The sequence below is a fragment of the Saimiri boliviensis genome, chromosome 6 (genome assembly GCF_048565385.1).
Source record: "Saimiri boliviensis isolate mSaiBol1 chromosome 6, mSaiBol1.pri, whole genome shotgun sequence".
Classification (NCBI taxonomy): domain Eukaryota; kingdom Metazoa; phylum Chordata; class Mammalia; order Primates; family Cebidae; genus Saimiri; species Saimiri boliviensis.
Genome location: NC_133454.1, coordinates 21975703 through 22001881, shown reverse-complemented (window position 1 = coordinate 22001881; position 26179 = coordinate 21975703). Strand labels below are relative to the sequence as shown.

At 43.7% G+C, this 26179-nt stretch overlaps 1 protein-coding gene across 5 annotated transcripts in view; it reads right to left on the bottom strand.

The window, feature by feature from the left end:
* The window catches only part of TENM4 (teneurin transmembrane protein 4), a 3045593-nt gene that overhangs the window by 730379 nt on the left and 2289035 nt on the right, over window positions 1–26179 (bottom strand). For 3 of the 5 annotated variants that reach the window (XM_074400388.1, XM_074400391.1, XM_074400392.1), the window contains one exon: window positions 6496–6594. The exons of the other annotated variants lie outside the window; for them this stretch is intronic. The gene's annotated coding sequence lies outside the window, so the exon portion shown is untranslated. The remainder of the gene's footprint in view (window positions 1–6495; window positions 6595–26179) is intronic. 5 annotated transcript variants of the gene reach the window in all.

The following is a 26179-nucleotide window of genomic DNA, read 5'->3' as shown; positions in this document are numbered from 1 at the left end:
TCCCATGGAGAAGGGAGGCTCTGAAAATGTGGAACATGGAGTTTGCCGCAAAGGCCACGGAGCCAGTGGGCAGGAGAAGGCGAAGAGGGTGGAAGGGATGGTGTCTGGGAGTAGCGAGGGCCACAGAGAAATAAGGAACTGCGTGGCCTCCCTCTTTCAGTCTCTTGTGTGTCTAGGAGCTGAACATCCAAGGGGCTTCAAACCAATTATCTAGGCTAAGGGTTCTCAGTCCTGGTTGCACAAAGAATCACTTGGGGACTTTTACAAAATCCCAGTGCCAAGGCTGCACTCCAAACCGCCTGACTCAAAGTCCCTAGGAGTGGGACCCAGGCATGCATATTTTCTGAAGCTCCCTAGGTGATTACAAAGTCCAGGCGAGGCTGAGAAGTTCTGCTCCAGGCCTCGGCTCCAGGTCCAGGATGCCAGCCTCAAGTTATCCAGATATCAGCCGGGCTCATTACCTTCAGCAGCCCCCAGTGCCGTTCCCTTCCTGCTACCTGTGCCCCTGGGGCCCTGCAGCTTTGCATGAATGTGATACTTCCCTTCCTGTCCCTGGCCCAAACTGGGCCTCTGGGGGGTGTTTGCGCAGTTGTTTGATGATAAGGTTCTACCAGACTCATTCTTCTTTGGTGGCCAGACTGAGTATCCATGGCCTCGTGGCCCTGCCAGGAGGCGTGGTGGGCTTCGGAGGCACTGGCACACCCAGCTCACCTTGAGCATCACTAAGCCTTCTCTGTGGCCAACCTCTAGCATGAATAACTTGGGCACAAGAGGTGGAAGTGAGGAGCTTCCTCCTACTGGACCCCAGAAGAGGAAGAGAGTGTTTTCTGACCACTAAATGCTCTGTGCCCAGCATGGGAGCAGCTGCTTCATATGCATTATGGTTAAGTGATCCTTATCACTTTTCACCCTATGATGCAGCCATCTGAAATCATTCTCTTTTAAAGATGAGAACACAGAGGCTCAGGAAAGTGAAGTGGCTTGGCTTAAGGTTTCACCAATGGGAAATGTGACAGCTGGATCACACACCCAGGTCTGTGGCTCCAGGGCCTGAGCTTTGGCTCTTGGGGTCTCAGTTTCTCACCTAAAAAAAGGATATGACAAAAAATCCCTCCTTCACAGTGTTCATGTGAGCATTAAAAAAGTAGCATGTTAACCTTTAGAAAGCAGACAGTGGAGTGTTGGGAATTCGGCTGATGCTTGATAAAAATGACCCGATTCACCTTTTTAAAAAGGACGCCATACTAATGCTTAATAGAGTCTAAAGAAAAGATAGCGTAGCTAAGTTTCAAAGAGAAAAAAACAGATTGAGACCAGAGCATTATTTCCAGCTCCACTTTCTTCTCTGAGCTCTCTGAAAAGAGAATGAGCTTGTTACCAATATCAGTTCTCGTCCTGGTACCCAATCAACAAGATGCCTCAGGTCAGCCATCTGGGGTCCTGTGGGTGAACACAGAGCTGAACAGGGCTGCTTCCCCAGGCTCATGTCTGGGTCTACAGGAGCCTGCATCTGCAGGAGCCTTTGTCTACCAGGGTGGACATCCCTTCAGCTGGCACAAAGAACACAGGTAAGGTCTTAAAAATCCCAGATACTTCCCAGCTGCATTCACAGAGATGCGGCTCTTAGCATTTCTCCCTTTCAGATTATCAGTGTTTTTTTCCTATTTTAAAGCATTCTCCTATCAATGAAGCATCCCAGATCCCACACTGAGGAAATGCATTTCATCTACTCCCAGACCTAAGTAGAACAGTGCCTGGTATGGAGTAGGCACTTAATAAATATTTGTTGAATAAATGAATAAGTATACGGAAACTCACTCATACTGCCTGAGTCTCCCAATTTCTAGGCTAAGTACTCCTGAGTTTTTCAACCATTACTCACGTGGGTGGCAGAGGGTCTGCTCAGAGCATGAGGCATTGGTGAACCCGAGGGTGAGGGAAGAAATGTCTCTTTCCTGTGGGCCAGGGGAGGTCAGCAAGCCAGAGAAGGGAGTCTCACCTGGGCATGCACTTGTTACTCAGGCAGAGAGGGAGGGCTGAGGGTAGAGCCAGAGAATTAGAAAGACACAGGCCCGTGAAGAGATCTCATACCCATGAAACTGCCCCAGCCAAGCTGGTTTGGAGCTATGGAACTTACAGAAACAGAGTACATGACACCCCCAGAAGGGGTCTGCAAGCACCTGGCCAGGTGGACTGGCACTGGAGTCTTCGAGGACAAAACTTCTCTTTAACCAACACTCAAGAGTACAGACCACTGTGAAAGTCTCAGAATCCTTCCCTACCTTCTCCCACCCCACCCTGGCCCTTCCTTTTGACCCTTCCAGAATGACAATGTTTCACTTTACTCAGGAAAAACCAGCAGTGCAAGGCAGGAAGCAGAGTCATCAGGCCACCTGCCCAGTTCTACCTAAATTTTCTACCTAAATTGCCAAGACAAATATTTCAGGAAACTGCACTTGGCTGGAATGGTTAGGTAATTCATCTTATTTACCATCTAAATGCACTTGAGAGCTGAGACAGATTCACTCGTGTTGTCGCTTCTTAGTCAGATGCAATTCACGGTAGAAATCGCTGCCATCCAAAGCTTCCATAACTTCCAAAGGGTAATGGATTTTTTTCAGCCCATCTTTCTTCCCTGCTCATAGTTGCTTGAGGATTCCAAATGGATTCTATTTACTGTAATTACGGTTCTAACTGCAGCTCACTTGCAATGCATCAGGTTAATGTTAACAAGATACCCAGCTGATGCTGGTAATGTGTATTCATTGTTCAAACTCCTTACCCACCCCCTTTGGTGGTGTCTCAATTCCATTTTCTGAACCCAAAGGGGAGGGAGAAAAGCCAAGTAACACGGGTGGATTGTTTTTTTTCTGTTTTATTCTTCTCTAATGCCATGGGCTTTTTCTCAATGGATATTCATTATTCTTGGGTTTTCCTGTTCCTGTATTTACGTGGCATTATTACAAATGTTACGCTTTGCTTAAATGCTGATTTACATGCTTACCTTCTCTCATTTTTTCATGCTATTAGTGTCATTAAATTTCATGTCATTTGATTATTAATAATAAAAATTAGCATCAACAGAGTCCTGACAGTTTGCAAGACATTCTCCTATGTGGATCTCTATAATAAGAGAAATAATGGCCAAGTCTATCCAGAGGCCTAATCTCTCAATTATGGAGTAGTTTATATTCATAATTTGAATCTATGGAAAAAGCACATACTTCAGAGGGGCAAAGACTAGGGTTCATATTCTAGTTTCACCATTTATCTAAATGACTTCAGGTGAGTTTATCTCTCTGAACTTCAGTTTCCTCATCTTTAAACGGACAAAACTATAACCTACTTCATAGATTATTGCGAAGCTCCTTGCAGATAGTAGGTGCTTAATAAATTATCTGTTATTATACCTTATCAGTAATTCCAATCACGTAGCCACATTTGAGAACCCAGCACACACAAGTGGGAACACATTTTAATAGGACTTCCAAGTGAACATTTTCTGAGCTGTGAGGAGCTTGGAGATGAGACCCTCACTACTCAAATTGTGGTTCACAAACCACCAGCATCGTGATTTCGGAGCTTATTGAAATACAGATTCTCAGGTCTTTCTTCAGAAAGAACAAAAAGTGTAATTATAACATCACTCCATAGAGTTGACAGAAAAATAGACAATCCCTTCAGTCCTGACGACCTGGTCTCAGTCTGAAAACCGAAAGACGAGCCAAGAGGAGATATTCCCAAATAAAACTCCGAAGTCCATTCTAGCTCATTCCATTATGCAAGCAGGTGTAATACCCCAGAGAACGTTTCACGCTCCTCCTCACAGTGATGATCATTAAGTATGATGAAAACAAATGCCATTTGTTGATTCAGGTGTTAAGAGTCTGAGCCACACAGCTCTGATGTCAGCTGGACAGGTGCTCTCAGTGTCTGGGTAAGTCTCTTCTCCTTTCCACCTAGGTTACCTCGTCTATGAAATGAGAATCACAATGCCTGCCTTCAGGGGTGTTTGAGAATGAATGCAGACAGATGCTTAGCATGCTGTCTGGCACACCGTAGGCACTCAATGACAGTGGCAGCAGGAGTAGACTTAGGAATAGTAATAAATGTGTGTTTGGGGTAGAAGGTGGGGGTTGAAGCAACAGCTTCACATTTATTACTATTATTAGTAGTTAGTAATTACCATTTATTACTGTTTTCGCCATCTCTGCAAAAAGAGCTACCACGTCCCTGTTCCCAAAGCCAAGTTCTCAGTGTCAATCACCTGCTTTCATTATTGGGAAGCAAAGGAGAGAGGAAGCTGGAATTCTAAATCGGCTGCGCTTTCCTTCTCCTAGTAACTTTCTTGGGAAAATCACTTAAGCCCTGACGATCACACCTTCCTCATCTGTAAAATGGCCATAATATTTTCCCCGACTGTCTCAAGGTCAAAATGAAGAGCACAGAAAATGAAGTATCTGAAAGTGATTTGCAACCATACGAGATTAGTTGAACGAATGTCAAAAGTCCCTGTGATCCCTGCTTCCTCCTAGGCTCCAAGTCCTGATCTCATGGTTGGGGGTTTCTCTCCCTTTCCCAGCAAACCACCTGTCTTTGCAGAGGCCTCTGTTACCACACACGTCCCCTGCAAGCTCTATCCTGGGTTTCCCTCTCCCCTTTCAGACCAGTTTGCTCATCACTAGGGATGCACCTTACTTAGAAACTGCTCTTTCTCTCCCAAAATCAAAGGTGGCATTATCAAGGGATGGGGAAGAGTGGTGTTTTAGCCTCCACATAAACTTCACTAGTACCAGCTCCCACTGAACAAGCATGCGACCCAAATCAAAAGTGTCTGCTATATAAATAAAGCTCCGAGGCAGACCCTCAACCTCTTATCCTCATACCCCACTAGGTCACCACCACGGTGCCTTTATACTGGTCCTCCAGGGAGACTCTAGAGTCACCTTATACCAAACCCTCATGGCTTCCTCTGCATTTTCTTAACAACCTTTTAAAGAACTCCTAATATGCCATGGACCTAAGGAAAAGGCTGTAAGCCTGGCTGACGTATGTTTCCTCATGATGAACTCAAAGAAGCTGGAGACCCACTTGACTAACTTTAGGGCCAGGGCTCTTTCCCCACCAGAGGAGGTATGAGGTGGAGGCTCAGTGCGTCCCCAGGGAGGACCTCATTCTCTTGGCATTTTGGTACTACACTGTTTGCAGCAGGGCCCTGCAAACAGCCACACTCTCCAGATACCTGTGTGACCTTTGGCAAGCCGCTTCTCGGCTGCTTAGCTCCTAAGGACCTCTGCTTCCTTCAGCCTCCATGTCCCTGTCTGTAAAAAGAGGAACATGCAGCTGGAGGAATGGAGCATAAGTCAGATGTTTAATTTTATCTATCCTCTCATTTCTTTTGATAACACTCAAGGGGCCCCATTTCCCAGGATACCTGGATAAAACCATTTCTTGAGCTTTTTGTACCTGACCACAGACATTAGTCTTCTAATAGTCATTTGTTCATTTATGTATTTATGTAATAGATACTGAATATCTTTCATGTTCTGGTATAAGGCTACACCCTGAGGATAAAGCGAGGTGCAATACCGCCATGGTGCCCAACTGCATGAAGGTGGCATTTGTAGCAAACACTGGCTGTCTCCCAAAGGACTTTTCTAACACAGCAGAATCTTCCTCATTGGTACCTCATATCAAAACAGAGGAATCAGACAAGATGCCTCAGAGTCAAAATTCCAGCTACTGATCACAGTTAAGTTCTGGTTCTGTCATCTGCTAGCTATGCAATAGTTATAGACCAGAATGGTTCTATCTTCCCAGAATTCATTGTTGAATTAACCCCCACTGTGATGGTATTTGGATACAAGGCTTTTGGAAAGTAATCAGGGTTAGATTAGGTCATGAGGGTGAAGCACTCATGGCGGTGTTTTATAAAAAGAGGAAGAGAGAGAGAAAGGCCATCTGCAAGCTGGGGAGAAGAACCCAATTGGATGGTGCTTTGATATTGCAGTTCCAACCTCTAAAACTGGCAAAAATAAATGTCTATTGTTTAAGCTGCCCAATTTATGGTATTTTGTTATGGCAGCCCATGTGAATAGTGACCTTTTCTTCTCTATGTCTCAGTTTCCTCATCCAGAAAATAGGGATAATCATAAACCTATCTTCCAGATTTGAAATAAGGATTAGATGGAATATTACATACGAAGTGCTTCACACAGTGACTTGCTGAATAAATGTTTATGCTCAAAGTGCCCAACTGGAAATGCCAATCATAGGATGCTAGAGCTGGAAGAGATCTTGTCAAGCCCCTTCACTATACGGAGGAAATGAGGCTCACAGGGGAATGGCTTGCCCAGGACTGTGATGCTAAAGTTCCCAACTCCTGCTTCAAGTTTGTCCCCGTCCACCACCTGGGGAGGGGCTCATGTTTCCTCCTCATCGCCTGTCTCACCCCAGACACTCACCACACCCACTTGAAATTGTCACCTCCTTTACCTGGTGAGCAGCTCCTATGTCAGGTTGCTAAGAGATGAGGCTCCATCACTGAATTCCACACCTGGAAAGTCTCTTAAATTAGGTTGTCGGAATTCTTCTCTTTGAAGAAAACCCAAATAGAAAAAAAAAAAAAAAAAATGTCACTGATGTTTTCTTGGAAAATGCTGTGGGAGGAGCTGGCACTATGCTAAAGAACGCAGCACATTTATAATAACCACTGAACACCTTTCATTTGCTTTGCCCTTTGTGGTTTGCAGAACACATTTCTACATATTGTTGAGTCCCCACGATCAATCAATCATTCCTTCATTCACAAATACATAGTTACCACTTTCCATGTAGCACACACCATTCTAGGTGCCAGAGGTTTAGCAGTGAATAAGACAGACAAAAACCTCTGCTTTCATGGGATTTATGCTCTAGCAGGCAATAAATGCAATACTCACATGTATACCTACAATGTTTTCAGATACTGGCAAGTATTGTGGAAAAAATAAGGCAGGGAAAGGGGAGAGAGAGTTGGGGGACTCGTTTTGAGTGGTCAGGAATGTTTTCTCTTTAAGGCAATCCAGGCAGAGGTTGCTAATATTTCTGAATAAATATCTGAAACCTCATTTTATAGATATAGAAACACAGCCCAGACTCAGACAGCAGTTAGATAGTAAGGATCAGAGGAGAATTCATATTCTTTCTATCCCAGCCTGTGATAATGCCAAGTCTCACGTCTGGATCCAGGAAGCCAGACCCGGGGACGAGGTGAACGGAGTGTGCACGGAGATCGAGTTCTGGTGTCTCATTCTATCATATGGCCCTCCTGCTATCGCTTACTGTGTGCTGGGCCCTGGGCTGGGCACTGGGACTAGCGGTATAAGGCAGACTTAGTCCCTGCCTTCAGGAAACTTCCAGACGAGTGAGGAATACGAGACAAGTTCACACATAACTGTGCCTCCTGTTGGAAAGCCCAAGTCCACTCCAAGCCCTTCAGAATGGGGTGGTTCTCCAGGACACACTAAGAAAAAGGTCTCCAACCTCCCAGGTTTTCTTCTTTTTAATCAACACGCATGAATTAGCTGCTGACTCCACACTGACCACTGCTAGGAGATTACCTCGGTCTTTTTCACCCAGGTACCTCATACACAACTTCCGGCCACCTCCATTGCTAACACTTCAGTCCATGCTGTCATCAACTCTTGCCTAGAATACTGTCACAGCCCTCTTTATTCCCCCCCTGCCTTTTTTTTTTTGAGACAGGATCTCACCCTGTCACCTAGGCTATAGTGCAGTGGCACAATCACAGCTCACCATAGCCTCAAACCTCTGGATATAAGTGATCCTCCCATCTCAACCTCTTAAGTAGCTGGTACTACATGCATGCACCACCATACCTGGCTAATGTTTTCATTTTTTTTTTTTTTTTTTAGAGATGGGGGGGTCTCACTATGTCCCCCATGCTGGTCTCAAACTCCAGGCCTCGAGTGATCCTCCCACCTCAGCTTCCCAAACTGCTGGACTTACAGGCGTGAGTCACCACACCTGGCCCTGTCACAGTCTTCTAACTTCTAACTTCTGATGCTGCTCTTGCTCCCAACTACTATACCCTTCAGGATTTTCTCAACCCAGCAGCCAGAATGATTTTTTTAAAAGCGTTTCAATCATGTAGCTCCAATGGCCCCCAACACACTCTGAGTAAAAGCTCAATCTTCACACCGGCCTCTAAGGTTCTACGTGGACTGCCCTGCCTACCTTTCAGACCTCGCTGCCTTCCTACTGGCTTCCTTGCTTCCCTCCCCAGCCACACTCTCCTTCCTTTCTGCTTTCTTCCTGGGCACCAGTCATGAGCCTATCTCAAGGCTGTATACTTGCTGTTGTTGCTGCCCAGAAGGCTCTTTCTGCAGGTCTTTTTAAGATTTCCCCCCGTAAGGAGATATCCTTTAAGTCTGTGTTCAAATTCTTACCCTCTCTTAATTTGCAACCGGCATGCCTTCCTCATTCCAACCTTCCTTATTTCCTGCTTTTTCTCCCGATTGCTCTTGCCCTCTCTATGGTATCATCTACTCACTGACTGTGTTGCTGTCTGCCTTCCCTTACTAGAATGCTAGCTCCACAAGGACAGAGACTTTCATCTGATTTGTTTAGTGTCTATCCCACTGCCTGGGACAGTGCCAGGCATATAGAGGATACTCAGTAAATCTCCGTTGAGGCCGGGCGCGGTGGCTCACGCCTGTAATCCCAGAACTTTGCAAGGCTGAAGTGAGCAGATCACTCGAGGTCAGGAGTTCGAGACCAGCCTGGCCAACATGGTAAAACCTCATCTCTACTAAAAATGCAAAAATTAGCAAGGTGTGGTAGCAGGTGTCTGTAATCCCAGCTACTCAGGAGGCTGAGGCAGGAAAATTGCTTGAGCCCAGGAGGTTGACGTTGCAGTGAGCTGAGATCACACCACTGCACTCTAGCCTGGGTGACAGAGCAAGACTCTGTCTCAAACTAACTAACTAACTAAATAAATTAAATAAATACATAATAAATCTATCTCTGTTGAATAAATAAACATCCAGACCAATCATCTTCTCCATCCCAAACTTGTTTCTCCTCTGACATCTCTTTTTTCTGTTGAGGGCATGATCAAACTACCTAATCACCTGTGACTCAGTGCAATAGTTCAACAAACCTAGATTGGAGCCAAGGAGGTGAAGAGCCCGGTGCTGGGTGCCATGGAAACAGATGAAACTGGGAGTCATTTCTAGCTCCTGCTTTCCTCACCCCACTCAAATCCAAACTAAACATCAGGTTTCTGATTTGTAAAATCAAGATAATAATACCTATTTCATAAAATGAAATAACCTGTATAAAGGATCCAGGAAACATATGTGCTGCATAGTGAACACCTAAGGAAAAATAATTCAGCTGGCACTGAATTCTGGAGTCTTGCTACTGAATATCTCCCAAACGTGTCCATGTCTCACCCTTTCCCTGTCCTGCTGCTGCCAGGGTGAATTAGAAGGCTGGAAGGAGCAGAGAGCACTGAGGGCTAGGAAGGAGAGGCATATGGTTAGGGGTGACCCTGACTGCCAGCCAGCTCTTGGTTTCAGCTGAATGCCTAACCCACACACAATCGCCAGTCACATGGGCAAGGGTAAGATCACAACCCTCTAGGGCCACAGAGGCTTTGGGACCCCATGGAATCAAAAGTAACCTCCCCCCTGCTGCCCCAATCATGCCCAGCCCTCACCCAATAAGCCTGCTCCTTCCAAATGGGCTCCTCACACCACTGCCTGGGTGACATCGTGGGAACAGAGAGAGCCATGGAGCGTGGCTGCCTGCAGCTAATTGATTTGTGCAAGTTGCTGACAGAAGGAGGTGCACGACCCCCAGGGAAGATTAGGAGTTGGATATTCCTGGCAGAGAGGACTGGGCGGGCCAGAGAGGCAAGGGGAAAATTCTGCCCCTTGCTCTCTCTGCTGGCCAGCTGGGCAGTCCCATGGCAGCCTACAGTCTGGCCTCGGTGCATTTATTCCAAAGGAAGAAAAAAGAGAGAAGAAGGGAGGAGGGCAGCAAGAAAGAAATAGGCAGACAGATGGGAGACATAATAAATTAAGGTTTTTGGGGACTTTCTGTGCACCAGATCCAAGTTCTTTTTAAAGAAGTAGAAAAGGGCAGTGTGAGGGAAAGAGAGGTGGGCAAGAGGAAGAGGTAGGGACAGAAGAATGACAGAGAGACACAGGCAGATGGGTGCCCTCATTGGCAAGGCTAGTGATTTATGAACAAGATCATTTCTTGAATATTGGGATAAAGGTGTCTCCCAGGTAGGGGTACAGTGAGAGGGAAAGGATGTGGGCTCTCTGGGTCCTAAATACTTGTACCTTATGAGTCAGGAAAACAAGGCTTAGCCGGTACGAAGGCACCGATGAGAAATACTCACTGAGGGCCCGAGGAAGATGGCCATACATCTGCCTCCTGGACCAGATTGGCTTTGACATTCCATGACTTTCTGTTTTAGTGGAGTTTAGACTGTATTTGTTTTCGTGGGGATTTTCTGCCCTTCAAATCTATCTGATAAAACAGATCTTACAGGGAAAGCCCAGCTTCTGGGTGATAATCCCTAAAGAGGAAGGCTCTACATCCTAATGGTCAAGTCCAGGAAGGCTTTCTGACCTAAGCAATCTTATTTCTGACTTTTAGTGTGGTTTTGGGGAACAAATAGTTTTTGTCTTGAACCTGACAAGCCAGACACTGAATTGCTTAGACTTCCTAAGCCTCATCTGTCACTCCACAAACATGCCATCCTGGAAGTGTGGCGATCTCTAATGCCTCATGGTTTATAAATGAGTCTGATGTGACGCCTGGCACATGAAAAACACTTATAATCAATCAAGCAAATCAGAAAAGCTGTAAAAATAGCTTATAGCTTATGTATCCACTGCCAAGAAAAGGAAAAGCTACGATGGATATACTCATCATCAACCAGCCAGAGATATGCAATTAAAATAAAAGGACAAGGAGGGGGTTAAAAAAAAAAAGGCTTTACCGTTGGGGTCAGCAAACTCAAGCCTGCAGGCCAAATCCAGCTGGCCAGATTTTGTTTATTTTGTGGTTTTATTGGTACACAGCCACATCCATTTGTTTGTATATCCTCTATGTCTGCTTTCCATTATAAGACAGAGTTGAGTAGTTGTGACGAAATCGGTATGACCTGCAAAGCCTAAAATATTTACTACGTGAGTCTTTACAGAAGAATTTGCCAATCTCGGGGACACGACGTAGACTCACTACTTTTCATCTGCAGAGGCTAGCTGCAGGATCTACTGTTTATTTTGGTGTGACCTTGGTTTTTACACTTACAAAGTGAGTTTATAACATCACCCAGATAGAGAGTTAAGTTAAAAAGTGAAAGCTACATAAAAGTACTTAACACCTTGCCTGGCACACAGTAAGCTCTCACTGAATGGCGTTAAGCGTTACCAATGTTGCTTTAAGTACATGTTCTTTAGAGGGCAGGACACAGAGATGTTCAGAGAAGGCAGAGCTGGCTGATGAAGCCTACCCAGTGTCCAGATTAAGGCACTATAGGGAGTCTTGAAGGAAGTTGAGGGAAAGGAACATTTGGTGAGTGGCACTCTATTGTAAGTTCGTTTTATTTCATTTCTTTGATTTTCGTAAGACTTGGTGCCATTTGACAAGGGAGAATGGATGTCAAGGCTCAGAGAAGTCACACAAAGATACAAAAGCCTAGGAAGTACAGGTGCAGGTCTGCACGTGCAGGTCTGTCTGCTTCAAAGCTTAAATTTACATTTTATCTACCTTAAAATGAGTAACGTGATTGAAGGAACTGGTGATATTTTACTTAGAAAAGAAAGAACCCGCTTAACTCATGAGATGTATTGGTGAAAATGATCACATTATACCTTTATTCCAGTGTGGGCGATAAACTTTCTGGCAGACATCTTTTACAAAAAAAAAAAAAAAAAAAAAAGAAAGAAAGAAAAGAAAGAACCAGGAGTGACCCAGCAGCCTGCCTCCAAATACTTAAGTGTTCTGATGTACAAAAGAGGTCTGAAATATAGTAGCTTCAGAGGATAAAACAAGGACCCTCAATCCATCCCTTTTCTGATGACGTGTTACTGAAAAATTAAAGTTGCATACATATGTGATAATTCTCCCTATGACCTATGCAAAGAAGCCCCAAAATAATAACTAAAAAACAAATCGGCCGGGCACGGTGGCTCAAGCCTGTAATCCCAGCACTTTGGGAGGCTGGATCACGAGGTCGAGAGATCGAGACCATCCTGGTCAACGTGGTGAAACCCCGTCTCTACTAAAAATACAAAAAATTAGCTGGGTATGGTGGCGCGTGCCTGTAATCCCAGCTACTCAGGAGGCTGAGGCAGGAGAATTGCTTGAACCCAGGAGGCGGAGGTTGCGGTGAGCCGAGATCGCGCCATTGCACTCCAGCCTGGGTAACAAGAGCGAAACTCCATCTCAAAAAAAAAAAAAAAAAAAAAAATCAAAAAAAGAATTTGAAGTCCAAAAGGTTTAAGACTGTCCTAAAGATAAGCAGATAAGCTGGCATGAATAAAATAATATCCTATGTGTGCAGTGTGTTGGTAGGTTATGAAGAATTTCCATATGTATGATTTTATTTTGATCTTGTGAACAAATGTGAACCTGAAAAAGCCTATCCTTCAAGATGGATCCCTAGTGGCTAACGGGGCCTACATTTAAAATAGAGCCAACCAGCCATTTGCTGACAAGAATTCCCTGAAAACCATAACCAAGGCTTTTTAACTTTGAGACTTTCAGAGCTCATCTGAACCAACCAATCAGAGCTCACCTGCCTTTACCAGTCAGGGCTCAGCCATGCCAACCAGTCAAAACTCAGCAAGTTTGAATCCTTCATTTGCATGCATAGACTTGAATGTGAACCACAAGCAAGAATTTTGCTATAAAACTTGAACCTCTCTGTTCTCTGGAACACACCTTCCTCTGTTTACACAAAAGGCTATGTCTTCCCAATTGACAAACCGTTCACTGGAATAAAGTTTCTTTCCTCCAAATTCCTTTTCAGAGACCCTTTGTTCACGGTCTTCACCAAAATCATGTAAGGATGGTGAGACGCATGTCACAGCCTCCCATTTTACAGAAAAGGAAAACTGAGACTAGAAAAGTAAGTACCTTAGCTAAAGTCATATAGCTAGCTGGCTATAACAGAAGCTGCAGCTCACGTTGACATATGAGACCGCAGTGACAAATTACAGAACTCGGTGCAACAAATGTATGCAATAGAGTATTTGTCGAGATAGTAGGAATGAAAATTACTCTGATCTTTTTATGGGAGCGTATTTCCTATCCCAGAGCTCTGAGGGGCTCCAGGCAGAACTTCTTTCATATTGCTTAGGTACACAGCCTTGAGGGCCCACAGAGTTACCCCAGGCAGCAGCACTGCCCGCCACCCAGTGGTGATCTCATCAGTGGTCAGGGGCACCTGGGCAAGATGAATACAAGGTGTAAGTGCCTGTCAGCGGGTCCCTGTCTTGCATCTGGACATGAATCCAAGGAGAGGATCTAGAACTTCCCCCAACCCGCCCCCCACTTCTGTATTAAACCTCTTCTGCAAGAGAGTGTGATAGTGGTGAAAAGGGAGCTCTGGAGCCCAGGATTCAAGTCCCCCTAACTAGTTGGGTAGCTTTAGGTAAGTGACAACCTCTTTCTCCCTCAAGTTCCTCATATACTAAAAAGGGATACTAATTGAATCTGCCTCCTGGCTGGCTGTAAGTATCAAACAAACACGCATGTGAAGTGTTTGTCCCAGTGCCTGGTGTGGAGTCACCACCACTACTACTACTACAGCACTGAGCTATGTTATTACACAGTTTAGGAAAAAGACCACTTCCTGAATTGTTCAGGCTCCTAATTTGACTATATTCTCCATTTGACCCTGGTTAAGCCACAGAAGCCCTCTGGGCTTTAGTTTTCTCCTTTATCACATGGAAATAATTAGCCTAGTAATAGCTATCTAGTGGAGTCATTCAGAGGATCAAGAAAGATAGCAGATAATGAAAAGGCTTTGTAAAGAGTAAAGTGGTGTTCACAAATGAGTCAAGGTCATTATCATCATCATCACTATTATTAGTCCTAAATGATGGAAGTGTTATTGTACTGGGTAAAAATAAAATCTGCGGAACGATTCCTATTCACTTTTGTCTCTAATAGAATAATGCCATTTTTTGGTCCTTTGTCTTTGATCTGGTGCTTGCTCTCAGCAATCATTTCCACACTATATATCCATAATGAATATTATAATATAATGAGAGCTTTCCTTTTTTTGATTCCTACCATATTCTAGTAAGAGACTCTCCTCTGGCCTCAGTATGCTGCTGAAGGGAATTGGGTGGGAAGGTATTCTCTTAATTTTATCAACAAGAAAACTAACTCCCAGGACCCAGAGACCCTATTCTCTTCTTTCACGCTGCCCCCAACAAAAGTCTAGGAGACAGATCAAATGAGGCACTGGTGGGAGATGCTTCATCGAGTGCCTGTGGGCAGCCTCCTTTAAAATGGCCCACTAACCAGGGCGGTAACTAGCACACGCCTTGGCTGAGGACTGGAGTCTTACCTGGAAGTTTCCAAAGTAATGGCATAATCTCCAATGCTACACATTCTTTTAGGTTGTCCCCAAAGAAGCCTGCGTTGCAGATTTGGTTCAGAATATTTCTCCTTCTGTCCTGACGCCACTTTTATAGCCAACTCTGACATCAGCCTGAGTTGCCGTGAGAGCATTCTGTTTATAAAAATTAACCTGGGGACAATCCCTATCCAGTTGTCAGGGAATCGTTTGAGCCATTCTGAATCTACCTGTGTGTATTGTCCACTCCCACCTAGCATCCTGCCTCAACCCAACTATGATCACCTGGGGTTTTGCAAATGTGACTTTGCCAAAATGCCTGCTCTTGAACATGGTGGTACCCCACCCTGACCATAACCCATTGACTTTTCAGTCTTAAAGCATGTTTAAAGGGCAAATGTTAAACAGGCAAGTTATATTGGAAGACGGTGTTGCCCATAATACAGCAGGTACTAAATCATTTCAAAAACAATCACCTTTCACCAAGTTCTTTCATCCTTCCAAAAGAAAGAGAGGAGAAACACGTATAATTGATGACAATGTCTTTTTTGGTTAAATGTATGCCTTTGGTTGATAACCCCTAAATTATCTTGCCCACTTCTAGCAACAACTGTCCAAGTGTGGTATATGTTTATAGGTAAATAAGCACTGTAAAACATACCGCAAGAACACTCAATTCCGGGAACATCAAAATAAGTACATCACTATGCATTAGGTTAACTGAGAGATGGAAATAGACTAAATGGAATGGAAATGTTTCCACTTTGAAATGTTAACGCAGTAATTACCATGCCCTGAGCTTTATTTGCCATGCTTTGGGGCTACCCCCCAAAATATCACTCCTTTACAGCACTCTCCTCCAAAAGGCTTCTGGGCTCTGGTAAAATCAGGGCTGTCATTACAGCAGTCCTGCTAGATGAGGAATCCTCTCAAATGCCTTGGAATTATTAGCTCTTCATCTCCTTAGTAAGCTGCCCCCTTCCCCAAACATGGGATTGACAATTTCAGGAAATTAAATGGTAAATATTACTAAAATGACCTTTAGCACAGTGCCAGCTGAGTAAATGCCAGTATTACATCTTGTTGATCAGAGGCCTGGAAAGCCATGATTATCAGGCAGCTTATGAGGTGGTATCCCCCAGAGAGCTCTGGGCCAGACAGGGACACTCAGGACCCGAAGCAGAGGCAGGAAGCTCTGCCAATCATTCATGGGCCTGATGAAAAATGTTCATATCACCATGTGGGGAAAGCAGGACACACACTGTTCACATATTGTGATCACAAGAGTACCAAAGTATGCCTTTGTAAGAAGCTGCATTCAAAACACTAATGTGGATAGTGAGGCTAAGAGTTCCTTTCTTCCTTCCCTCTCCTTCCCTCTCTCCTTGCCTCTCTCCTTCCCTCTCCTTCCCTCTCTCCTTCCCTCTCCTTCCCTCTCTCCTTCCCTCTCCTTCCCTCTCTCCTTCCCTCTCTCCTTCCCTGTCTCCTTCCCTCTCCTTCCCTCTCTCCTTCCCTCTCCTTCCCTCTCTCCTTCCCTCTCTCCTTCCCTCTCTCCTTCCCTCTCTCCTTCCCTCTCTGTCTCCTTCCCTCTCCTTCCCTCTCTCCTTCCCTGTCTCCTTCCCTCTCCTTCCCTCTCTCCTTCCCTCTCTCCTTCCCTCTCCTTCTCTCTCTCCTTCCCTCTCCTTCCCTGTCTCCTTGTCTCTCCTTCCCTGTCTCCTTCCCTCTCTTTCCCTCTCCTTTCTTCTCCTTCCCTCTCCTTCCCTCTCTCCCTTCCTTCCTTCCCTCTCCTTCCCTCTCTCCTTTCCTTCCTCCCTCACCTCCTTTCTTCCTCCCTCCCTTTCTCCCTTTCTTCCTGCTTTCCTTCCTCCTTTCCTCTCTTTCCTCCCTCCCTTCCTCCCTTCCTTCCTTCCTTCCTCCCTTCCTCCCTGACCTCTGACTTCCTAACTTCTTAGCTTCCTCTCTCCATCCTTCCCCCCATTAATTCAATATATACTAACTGAACAACTACTATGGGCCAGGCACTGAGTTAGATACTGATGATAGTGTAGTAAAAACAAAAAAAACACCTTTATTTTTCATTGCATTTTTGCAAATTTTTTTAAAGTAAAAAGGCATTTTTTTTTGGCATAAGAATAAATCTATGCCAGGTACAATGGCTCATGCCTCTAATTTCAGCACTTTGGGAGGCTGAGTGGAAGGATCACATGAGGCCAAGAGTTCAAGACCAGTCTGGGCAACAAAGCAAGACCCTGTCTCTACTAAGAGAAAATAAATTAGCTGTACGTGGTGGTGCATGCCTGTAGTCCTAGCAACTTGGGAGGCTCAGGTAGGAGTATCGTTTGAGCTTAGGAATTTGAGGTTACAGTAAGCTATGATTGCACCGCTGCACTCCAGCCTGAGTGATAGACTAAGACACTAAAAAATTTTTTTAATAATAAATCTAGTATTAAACATAACTGGTTGTAAAACTCTACAAGACAATCAGGATAATATGAACAGCAACCGGATAATTGATGCTCTTAAGGAATTCTTACACATGATCCAGGTTTTCCCGTTTTTTTTTTTTTTTTTAATAAGGTAGGGAAATGTTAGTTTTTTGGAGATACACACTAAAATATTTACAGATGAAATAATATGATGTCTTGGAATTTAACAAAAAATAATCCAATGATCAGACAGTGATCATTGTTGAAGCTGGATGGTGAATACATGAGGAGGTTATTATACTTGCTTCTAGTTTTGCATAAGCTTGAAATTTTGAGAGTAAAAGTAAAACAAAACAAAAGCGTAAAAATCACATAAAAATTAATGGGACAAGTCTGCTGGGAAGTACTGAGGTCAAAGGGGGAGGGTAAGAATAGGGGCAATGGTTAGAGAAAAGCAGGGCAGTTACCTAGAGAGAAGGAAGACTGCAGATCAGACTTTTAAAAAACTTTACCTCCAACTGTATCCTCACTTAGATAAAAGTTATCATCATCATCAAAGTCTCTTCAAGCACAAAGAACATCCCTCCTCTATTCAAGGTCTTCATTACAGAGCCACAGCCTCTTCCTCAGTGGGTCCCTACAGTACTTTGAGCAGCTGGATGATAATGTTTATTCTGCTTTATTATAGTTCATTTCTGTGTCTGCCTTCTCCATTAACTCCATGAGCAAGAGCTACATATTCTCATTTCCGAATCCCAGTTTCTCATCCTGGGCTGGTCATACAACAAATGCTTGTTAAACGGATTTCAAAAATTCCCTGTGCAATTTGTAAGTTTCAGAATGTTTTCCCTAAAATCCTAATAATGTATGTGAGAAGGCGGAAAGAAAGAATATATGAATGAAATAGAAAGGCACATGACATTTCTTTCCACTCAGAATCAACATGTTGATTCTGTTCACACAGGGAGCCTGACCCTTCTCAGTTGGAGTAGGAATTTATCTTTGATCAAGCTTGTCATCAATGGTATGACCAAGGAGCATGCAAGATGGTATGGCACCAACCACATTCCTTCCCTTAGAATGACAGATACAAAATCACGCTGAAAATTGTCGTTAGTACCAGGAGACACCACTTCGATTGCAAAAGTATATCCCAATAACAATGATGGAGTTAAATGCCTCTGTTTGCTATTTGAATGGGCTGTCAGATTTTTAGCCATGTGATTTCCCAGTTCTCTTGAGACTTTACTTAAGGAAAACTTTATGGATGAACAGGCTATAAATAAGACTTTTCTGTTATATACAGAGATGTCATCTTAAAGTGAGGAGGAAATTTTCTTAAATTTAAGCCACAACTACGATGCAAAATGTGTTGTAGAAATATCAACCCATCATGTCTCAAAATGTACTAAAAACTGTCTCTGAATGATCTCTTCCTGTCCTGCCCACCATGCCCTAAGCCTGTGATACAGCAGACCAAATAGGCATTCTCACAGACTGGTCGTATTACAGAGCTCCATGTGACGGTCCATGTCTGATGCTAGGAATTATCATGCACCCTGTGACCACGTAGTGAGATGAGGCTGGTAGCACTGGCCCTAGAACCCAGATGCCAGGTCCAGATGATGTTTCAGGGAGTTATGCTGGACTTTTGGAATGATATGGGTGAAGATTGAAATCCAGCAGGCACAGTATCAGTGCCACCCCTCTGCAGAAATTGCGTAAGCTTGAGAGGCTGAACTCAGTGATTATCCCCTGATCTCTGGTGTCTTTAGCTGGAAAGTGATCCTTTATGCTTACTGTAGTAAATGTAACTTGTGTTAGATTCACGAGTTTAGAATGGTCATTTTTACCAGCCTCAAACACAGTTTGACATCCCTACTACAACGTCAGAGTATTATTTTTTAAGTATAAACCAAACTCATCATCAGCTTCAAACCCTTCAATGAATCCCCATCCATCGAGAAGTTTTTCTGGGTTCCAATACGTGTGTCTTCCCTTCACCCTCAGACTTAGTTTTGTCACAGCTCCCCAGTGTTGCTGGTCTCTGGGTGCTTCACCCCCACTTCTTGGGTCCCTGTCTTTACCCATGCCTTTGTAAACAGTCCATTCATTAAACTCTTCAGTTACCCCTTTTGAGAGTGCTGTTTCCTGCAGAGACCCTGACTATCACAGACTATTTTGAAAAGAAGAAGGAAAGGACAGTTGCTTTTCCAGATAGCAAGCTATGTTACTTAAACAGTGTGGTATAGATGGGAAAATAAATATCACAACAGAAAGAAATACAGAGATTACGTATCCAGGGATTTCATATATGCTGGAAGCGGTAGTTCAAATCAATAGGAGGAAAGAATAGACTATTCAGTAAATGGTGTCAGGACAATTGGTTCGTCACCTAGAAGAATAAAACCTGTACCATAGATATGCAAGTAACGTATGTTTACTTACAAGCCCAGTCTAAAAACTAGGCCCTGTGTGCCTCAACACTCAGTACATATTTGTGATGAGTAACAGCAGTTGGAGCAATAATACCCTACGTATTTCAAGAGGCTTTCTAGATGAAACTCTTGCGTCCAATTAGGAAAAAAGGTCATTCCAGTTGACAGATGAAGAAACTGAGACCCAGACTAATTAAATGGCTTGTCCAAGTTCACATAAGTAGCAAAGAGGATGCAGTCAGTAGAACCTGGTCTTCCACAGCTTTAAGCTTGAACGTAAGACGTGTGACTACTGAGTTTTGCACCATTTCTCCTTGCTTCCGAAATTCAGGTTCAGAGGCTTGAACACAATGAGTGCAGACAGCTGCTGCATGTCAGCAGAGGGGGAAATAATACCTGCTCATCAGGGAGCTAATTCTGCAAAATGCACCGTCTAATAGGTACTGTATACACGTAAATAGGATGCTCTAATCAGCGGGAAGGCAGGAACTGCAATCTATCCCTCATGGACCTAAAATATAATGGGGTTGAATTGAAGGTTTTATGATGCACAGAGCACTTTACTTGGAAGACTGATGCTTTTCCAGGCAAGGTGTTCATTTCCAGAACAAGTTCCCACACTCTCTGACATCCAAGCCTGGGGAACAATGGAAACTGAACAAAGCAATGCCTGGGACAGCTCTTCAGTATTTATAGAGCCTGTGGGAGACAGTACAGCACAGAGGTTAAGAGCACAGATTTAGAAGCCAAGTAGACCCAAGTTCAAGTCCTCCTCTGCTATTTTGTAACTCTGCAACCCTGGGTAAGTCTCTCAACCTCTCTGTACCTATTCTCTCACTAGCAAGAGAAGAAGGATAGTGTACCATGGGAGTGTTGAAGAATTAAATGAAATAACATAGACAAAATGCCTACACATACATAGCAGCCAATGAGCTTTCACCATTATCATTAGACTGATTTCCTGCTGTGGCCCACCTTCTTGTTCCAAAGAATATTCCTACAAGAGAGCACTAAGTTGTCAGCAGTGGCAATACTATTGGAACAAGCACATTGCCTGACTGGCGATCAGTCTGACGAGGATGACCAGTGGATCTCTGGACACTGACTCACACGGGTGGATTGCAACTCGTGATATGTTTTGTTGGCTGGTACAGTTGTTTTTTTCTTTTAATTAAGTTAACTGGCAATATGTTAAAATAATAAAACTTTACATTAAAAATCTGGATTTCCAATTTCTCTTGGAACAATAAAAGGTGTCATAACAAAATACCTGCCTTCCTTTTTGACCCGAGTGCTCCAATTCAGCGGCAGCTGCCCCCTTTAGGGCAGTCGCTGTGGGTTCTCCATCCCCATTCAGTCCCCTTGCTCTACCTGCCTGATTCCTACACGCATTTGAGTTTAGAACTCATCCTCAGGAGGCTTTCTTTTCCCAATCAGAAGGTTAAAAAATGTGGATTTGGGAAACGTAATACACTCTCAGAAAACAACCTGGGATGCGGTAACTATGGATTCTAGAATTTGACTAACCTGAGTTTGACTTGTGCCTGTGCCACTTAATAACTGGGTGGTATTGGTGCAGTTTGTTTGTGACTCTCCACTGTCTCTGAATTTGTCTCTGAAACTCATGTTTCCCCCTCTGATAAATGGGAATGAAACACTTATCTCCTAGAGGCAATGTGGGGGTTACATGAGGCCATGAGAGTAGAGTGTCTGGCACAGTCTGGCAGTCACAGATTTTCATGTGATCTAATCATCATAGTAATTCTTTTGGAAAAGATAGAGCTGGAGGACCAAAGTTATGAACATACTAATGAAATTTCTTCATGTAGTTTTACTAAATGATACTGAAAATAATAGAATACACATACTTAGGAAAAAAGCTATTTTATCCATCTAATTTTTATGTAGCATATCCTATACATTTCATCTCATGCACCGATCTTTGCTAGTTAGAAGCACTTTGGGATCTCCTTCCTTTCTTATTTCAGTGAAATGTCTGTGACTTGGTTGGCTTGGTTGCAAGTGACATAAGCCAAAATAATTTTTACTAAGTCTGGTCCTTCAACTTAATATTCAATGACTTTGACGGTTTCACCTGGAGCTGTTGGCTCTCCCCTTCTGAACACCGTCATATTCCCAGAGATGAATGGTTGCTGATTGAGATGGAAAAATGCATTGGGTGACCCTTATTTTACCTAAGTGACATCACTGAGGAGATACCATCTATGAAAAGAAAAGATGAGTAATCTTAGCTCTGTCATGGAAACTTCATTAAACATACACATGCTCCGTAACTGCATGAGCCAGAGCCTAGACTTGCTGGGCAGTGGAGATGAAGCAATGAATACGACAGAAACCTGCACTTGGCAAGTATATCAGAACCTTGCCACCTTCGTTAAACCTCAGCACACATCTGCCCAATGGGCCTGCCACGGAGGACAAGGCTTTGGGGAGAGGGCTCCTCGGTAGTCTCTCTCTCCTCTTGCTCCCTCATAATCTTATTATTTTTTCCCCACCCAAGTCTGATTGCCTTTCTCCAAACTCCCAGATAGCTCCATCAGGAGGTGGCTCCAAAATTCACGTAGCTCTAACTAAAATTCTCATAGGTATGGGAGAGCTACGGTAAAAATCTGAATGAGGCCAATGTATTAGTAGGCAATGAAATATTATATGCTATTATTTAGCAGTGGCAACAAAAATAATGAGCACTTATTAAACCTCTGTTACATGGCATCTGCACTGTCTAATTGAATCCAGTAACTCTTTGAAGTATTTTCATCCCAATTTTACAACAAGAAAACTGACGCTTTCACACTGAGGTCCCAAATTACACATCTATAAATGCCAGAGTGACAGTTTAACCCCAGCCCAGTGTAACTCTCATGTCAGTGGTCCTGTCTACCATACTAATTGTCCTGCATTTGCTTTAACCATCAGTCTTGGTAATTTACTACCTTGTAAATCTCTTTCCTCAAGGGCATTTGATATGGATAATCAAAATTAGCTAGAGGAATTTACAATATGATAGATACATTGCTTTTTCTTTAAAATTTAGGTGTTTTTATGAAGAAAACAAAAACTGTTGGGAGACATGTTTCAAAATCTTACTAATGAGGTATTTACCTGATAATCCACAATGGCTTTGATTGCAAGGATAAATACGGGATTGCCACTCAGACTTTCAGGAAAATATATGTAATTACAAGGATTTAGCATAGTATAAATAGAAAATTGTTTTCCAACTCCTGGCACCAAAAATTGCAGCCCCAAGAGGCTTTGAGCTGCCTTAAGCACCATATCTACCCCAAAATACCCCTTACACATTAGGTAAGTATCCCTTTGTCGTGACAACTTTCTTCCTAAAGAATAAAGAGTTTGCTGGATCTTTGATGAGGGAAAAGCCCAGCCCATTGACTCTTCCTCCTCCTTAGGCCCATCAGAGCCCCTAACAAGTCAGACAGCCTACAAGCTCCCAGTAGCAACTGCATTATGAATGGTTGATTTAATTTGGAAGTTCTGAAATCAAGAGGTTCTGAAATCAAGAGACTGTAAAACAACCAAGTCCTTGGATATTAAAATCCTGCCAGAGACAAAAGGTAAATACCCGCAAGAGGCTGACCCCTGCTGCCTCCTGACCAGCCTTCTCTAAATCCCATTGTCTATTCCAGAAACACTTTTGCCAAGCTCTGGGCCAGGTGCTGAGGATACAATGATGAACATGACGGCCACAGCTACTGCTCTTTGGAGCTTACACTGCTGTGGGGAGACAGGCATGAGCATCTAGTTACTGCGCAGTGTAGTGATCTACCGTGATAGCAGCAGGTACAGAGGGAAGCAGGAGGAGCTGAGCCTGAGGACAACAGCAGCTCCACCAGATCTCAGGGGGTCTGGGAAGGTCCATGGAGGAAGTGACACTGGAGAAACCCAGTATGACTGAGGAACATGCAAATGCCCAGTGTGGATAGAGGCAAAGCTGGAAAAAAACCTGTGGTAGGCTAAGGTATCAGGAGCTGGATCATATAAGGTCTGAAAATGGTAAGGACTTTCAACTTTACTTTGAAATCAATAGGAAGATGCTGATGGGCCCTGAGCATGAGAGCCTATGCTTAGGTCGAAGATCGTGCTTCAAGTGCTCAAGAGGCACAGAAAGCTAGTGGCCATCACACTAGACCCTTTGAGTGACTAACTTGTCTTATCTTTAAAGCAGTCTGCGCAACCGGCACTCTGGCCATTGCATAGGCTGCATTCTTTCCACTGGGCCTCCCCACAACCATTTTATCTCCAGGTCTGATGCTATGAAAGGATATCCACCAATGACTCAGGGCAGCGTTAGCGGAGGCGTAGCGCCTCCCCGTCCTTCTCCAAGACCCTTGTCAGGAATGTCCTCTCTGTGTCACCTCCCTGAGAAAGGCCCAGGCTGGTTGAGCTCCTTAAAGGCCCTTGGAATAAACTTTGCCATGGCATTTGCCAAGCCGCAAGGGAAATGTGCTTCGTAAGTGTGTGCTCCTTATGCAACGTTTACTCTACAGTTTGTAGAGGGTGGCAGACAGAGTGATTCAAAGGTTTAAGCGTCTACGAGCCCCTGCAGCCAGTGCACAGGCCGTGGTTTACGGGATGGCCTGAAGGAAGTGTGATGGGGACTGGGTGCTTCTTTCACAGTGTGATCCTTTCTCTGCTTCAGGAGCAATTCACGGAGTTCTGAGGGTGATGTAACTAATAGGCAATTTTCTCTTTTGGCACTAACATTAGGTGTTAATTCTACTTCCTGGTTGCTACTCCACCGTATGGTGCCTAGCAGTCAACTTCCCTGTCTCCCCGACATTCATTGTAAGTTCCTTGAGGACTGGGAAGGTGCTCAATTCTTTCCTGTGTTCCTAGGCCCAGTAGAGTAGCCAGAAGTTAAAACAGATCTAAACACAGGAGAACTCACATCACAGTAAACAGTGGATGACTGAGTGAATGAATGATTGAATGAATGAATGAACAATACAAGTCATTACAGAAAAGTTCCTATTACTCATTTTATAGCTCTACCAGAAGGCTATATATCGATCAATGCTTAGTCACCATTTGTAGCTCTCATTTGAGACTTATCAATATTTGCTTCCTCCATGGATCAGAAAAATAATAATACAATAGGTGTCATTTACATATCTTGGGCAAAAATGTACTACAAAAGGCGAACACTAAACTTTGGGATTATTTGAACCTGGATTCACATCCTCATTCTGATACAAATTGGCTGGATCACATTTGACAAGACTTTTCTTGGGTCTTTGGCCTCCATTTCCTTCTCCATAAAATGGAGAAACTAAGGGCTAATTCACATGGCAAAATTGAGAAGACGAAGTGAATCTATGGGTGAACACCCACAAAGGTAAACCTACTCAATCAATACGTGTTGCTTTCTCTTTCTTATCTTCTAAACTTATCTTCTAGCATGGCTGCTAGAATCCCTGATATTCTCATTGGAGGATTCCTTTACAAGAGGCTACCGCCTGTGAGTTAGTCAGAAAGATTACTTTTGTTCCTCTCTCTCTCTCTCTCTCTCTGTCTGTCTCTCTTCTTCCTCTCTTTCTTCTTTTCCGTCTCTAGGAGAGTCTATGAAAATGAGTCCTTTAAATTCCTATTCCTTCTGCCAAGAGTTAATAGATATCATACCTTCTTGATGCACATGTTATTGATTAGGTACAATGAAAGAACTGCCATCATTTTGTCCAGAACTACTTGTGAAAGGAAAAAATACATCATTATTTACTTGCTTATAATTTTCTTGGCAATATGAATTGGAGCTTCGGAAATAACTGATTTATGCTAATCCAATGTTTCGACAACCTGTTGAAACTACCTAAAAATGGAGTAGTTTTATCATCATTTTGACCCAAATTATTGAGAGAAAAGAAAAAGGAGAGAGACAGAACAAATATGAAATTCAAATGGCCTGCTTTGACCAAAAAACACAAGTTCAAAGTGTAATGAACTATATCTATATACACATACAAGTTCTTCCTTGAAGCCTTCAAAAAGCAACAATTTGGATACCTATTGATCTTTCTTTTGGCAGGAGTGAAGAGTCTTTTATTTCTCAGGATCAAGAGTTTCAAACCTCCTTTGTGTTAGATTAATAGGAATAATAAGTGATAGTCACTTGCTACATCTAAATCTCACTAAAGCAGGTGGAGAATGCCATTTCTTTAGTCAAAAGAAAACCAGCATGGGGTTGAAAAAGGCAAAGTCCTACCACTGTGAGCTTGCTGTGGCCCTTGCGGGGAGGGGGCAGGAAGGCACCAAGGCCAGGGTCCCACCCCAAGACTAGGGACTCCTCCAGGGCAGGACTGGGTCGGTCTGATCGCTGTGCTGGTCTCCCACCACAGAGCAGCCAAGAGCAGCCACTCAGTTTGTTGAACCACTGCTCATTCAACAGACCAAGCCTCCCAGAATTATTTTACAGGTTTAATGAAATAAGCCAGCAAGTGAAACCATGTAGCTTAAAAAGTGGGCCAGAGCCACAGTTAGCATTGTGGTCCTGGGCAGATCAACTGACTGCTCCAAGCTTCAGTGTCCACCAACCTTGACAGATGTTAAGAACTGAATCCACTGTAATGTGAACCAAGTACAGAGGCCACCCTTGGCCAACACTCCACACATGCTCATCTGTAATGCTGTTTATATCAGTCTGAGATGGGACAGCCAGGTGTGGC